Below are 3,919 nucleotides of genomic sequence, written 5' to 3' on the forward strand. Positions count from 1 at the left end.
TGAGTTCCTTGTTTTTCAATGCAGCATAGTATTCCATTGTGTGAATATACCACAGCTTCTCTATCCATTCGTTTGTTGATGGGCACTTAGGTTGTTTCCACCTCCTTGCTATTGTGAACAAAGCTGCAGTAAACATGGGTGTGCAAAGAGGTTCATTTTAAAGTGGACTGGGGAGATGGAAGGAGGACAATGTGCAACAATGAATGAATAAAAAAATAAATTGTTTTGGTATTATTGAGACAATAAAATGGAAGGATGGACAATATAAAAAAATTACTGAAAGGAATTTTTATAATGCTACTGCTCATAGTAAGTTTTCCTTTTTTCATCCTAGTAACTTAACAAGTGCTAGTTAAATTATACTTTGCAAGTATTCTTCATTACACTTCATTTCACTGCCTCATTATACATAAACATGTTGCCTTCTTTTGCATGTTGTTGTTGTTATGTGCCATTACCTGCGACTCATAGCGACCCTATGTACAACAGCCCTAAATCCTGCTTTATCCCTTGCCAGTCTTACTGTCTCCAACACGCCTATTCCCATTACCCAGTGACTGAATTAATCCATCTCATCGAGCGTCTTCCTCTCCTGTAATGTCCTTCCATCCTCCCAAGCGTGACATTCCTCTCCAAGGACTGATCCCACCTTGCAACATGTCCAAAATATGTCAAAGACGGAGTTTCAGAATCCTTGCCTTTCAAGGAGCAGCCTGGCTTCACACTCTCCGGATCAACTTATTTGTTCTCCTATCAGTCCATGGCATATTCAACACTATTCTCTAACACCACAGGTCAAAGGCATCAAATCTCCTTCTATTTTCCCTAGTCATTGTCCAGCTCTCTGATTCATAGCAAGTAATTCTAAAGACCATGCCTGTATCAGTCTCCAGACAGACCTTGTTGCTCTTTAGTACTTTGGAGAGGTCTCTGTCAGCCAACTTTTCCAGTGCAATTCATCTTTTAATTCCCTGGCTGCTGGTCCCAAGAGTGTTGATTGTAGAGCCACTCAGACTGAAGCTGTCAACAATCTCAGTCTTTTCCTCATCCATCATGATGCTGCCATTCAGCCCAGTGCTGACAATCATTGTTTTCTTGATGTTGAGCGTCAGTCCATTTTGAAGGCTGTAGTCCTTGACCTTCTACAGCAAGTGCTTCAGGTTGTGTCATCTGCATAATGCAGATTGTGGATGAGTCTACCTCCATTCCTGATGCCACACTTCTCCTCATAGAGCCCAGCCTCCTGGATAATCTGTTCTACATATAGATTGAAAAGTTATGGAGATAGGACACATCCTTGATGTACATCTTCCTCAATTTTGAACCAAGCAGTTTTTCCTTGCTCTGTTCTGACGACTGCCTCCTGGTCCAAGTATTAAGTTTCACATAAGCACAATCAAGTGTTCTGGGATTTCTGTTCCTCTCAGAGTTAGCCACAGTTTGTTGTGATCCACACAGTCAAATTCATATGTATAGTCAGTAAAACACAGACATTCCTCTGGTACTCTGCTTTCAGCCAAAATCCATCTGATATTTGCTGTAATATCCCTAGTTCCACAGCCTCTTCTAAATCCAGCCTGCACTTCGGGCAGTTCTTGAAGTGCTGTCCCAGTTGTTTTTGGATAATCTTTAGCAGAATCTTGCTTGCATGTGTTTTCAATGAGACTGATGATACAAATTAATTGTTACTGAGTGCTCACCTGCTGGCTGACCAATGGAATCGAAGAGAGTCTTAGTGAAGTTTATCTTAAAGATTATAGCCCAGAAAAGCCTATGAAGCAGTTCTACTTTACAACGTATAGGGTTTTCACAAGATTGCTTTCCTCTGTAAAGCTTTATTAACAATCTTTCTCATACCTTGTATTTAATGGAAGGAAAGAAAATACACTAGACCTTCACAGGTGCCTGTTATATATCTGATGGTAGCCATGTTTCTTTTGGTAGAGCTCCCAGATTACGACAGACTTGGAAGCTGGATTGACATCCACTTCTTAAATAAAAGACCTTTTGAAACCCTATGAATACTAGAGAAATGATGATAATTATAGAAGAGAGTTCAGATCTTTTATTCATATGGCTGCTGTGAGTCATACTGAACTTGACAGCACTTAACCACAACAAGCCATGCTTCCACTCTGTTTGGTCAAATTAAGCTAACCAAAAAGGTAAAATTTAAGTCAGTCTGGTAACTCATGGTTGCTGGGATGCTAAACACTGTAACACTGATGTGTCAAATGTGATAATGATTATCCGTGATGGACAGTGTTTGGTGGAGCTCCCGATTAAAACAGGCTTGGAAGCAGGAGTGGCATCCACTTCCGAAGCAGCTTGCCTCTGGAAACTGTATGAACTTGGGGAAATGATGAAAGTTATACAAGTGTTCAGGTCTTTTGTTCATAGGATCGCTATGAGTTGTCTACAACTGGACAGCACTTACCAACAACATGTTAGTAGAGAGGGGATGTAGATTAAATGTCTTCTTAATGATTTTAAATATATAAAATGTCCTATCCTATAGATTTTTTAAAACCCACATTTTAATCTAAAGTTGATAACTTCTTAAAATAAAATGTTATTTAAATTGATATTTTAACAAATGTTTACAGAGAAGTTAGATTTGCACTCATTCATTGTTGCACATTTCATCCCCCCTTCTCCCTCCTCCAGTTCATTTTTTTAAAGTATTCATTTTTTGTTGCACAGTTACCTCCTTCCCCCAGTCCTCTTTACAGTGATACACCTATTATTTAATAGATTAAAGGGAGCTCTGGTTGTCTAGTGGGTAAGGAGTTATACTCTTCAACTTAAAGGCAAAATAAAAGCTGAAAAGTTTTTAAAAAGAAACTATTAATTTCTAAATGTGTAAAGAAGATATCAAAAGTCTCACAGGGGTTCTTGTTTTGTTTATAGGTATTAGAATCTATTTTTATCATTTTTTGAGTTCTTTTAGACATACCAGCGTGTGATTGGAATTCATTATTTACCATTGCACACTTGCAATTTTTTTTTCTTAGACCTGCAATTTCTGATCTCTTTTCCCACCTTCTATTATTCTTATATGGGAGCAGAGGTTGTTTGGGATTATCTAATTAATACCCACTTGGTGTATGTCCCAGACAGGGCACTATAGAGTTAGGGAAAATTAATGTCTGTGTTGTAATAAACTGTATTTTTTATATTTCTCTTTTTTTTCTCATTTACAGGGAGTTGATTTTCATATGGAGTAAACTACAGCTTAAGTCTAATCCTTCAAAACAGGTTTTTGTAGACCAATGCTACCAGCTTTTAAGAACAGCAACTAATGTGAAAGTCATATTTCCTTTCATGAAAATCATTAAAGATGAGGTAATAGGATATATTTCTTCCTTGCATTTTAAAATAAATTTAAATGATAGTGCACTGAAACTTGAATCTGTTACGATTAAATTTGAACATAAAATTAAAAGAGACGATTCTTAGTTTGCATTCTCAATATAGTACATCTTTTTCTCCTGCTGCTCCTAAATCAACCTTCCAAAATGATATCAAGGGTATACACAAGTTATAGTAACGGAAAGAAAACCAACACCAGTAATTCTTTCTATAATTTAAAATTTACCTTAGCTATAATTGCTTCCATAAGAGGCTATCACTTGTTATTTAGTAAGTTTAATGTTATCTTAAGTCCCATTTGTAGACCCTTAACTAATGCAAATAAAATTTGTGTGTCTGTGTCAAATATCTCCTTACAATCAGAGAAACTTAATTCACAGTTTTAAGTTTAGTATTTATACAGACAGAAAGCAACTGTATTTTTTAGCATGTTGATAAAAATTTTTGGTTTTGAAATCTAGAGACAGGAGTAAAGATGTCTTTCTTTTTAAAAAGTTAGCCTTTCTTAAGTTTTTGGGATTCATATGCAAGTATAGTTCTACCTAGT

The sequence above is a fragment of the Elephantulus edwardii genome, unplaced genomic scaffold (genome assembly GCF_000299155.1).
Source record: "Elephantulus edwardii isolate Elephantulus edwardi_28Jun2011 unplaced genomic scaffold, EleEdw1.0 scaffold00136, whole genome shotgun sequence".
NCBI lineage: Eukaryota > Metazoa > Chordata > Mammalia > Macroscelidea > Macroscelididae > Elephantulus > Elephantulus edwardii.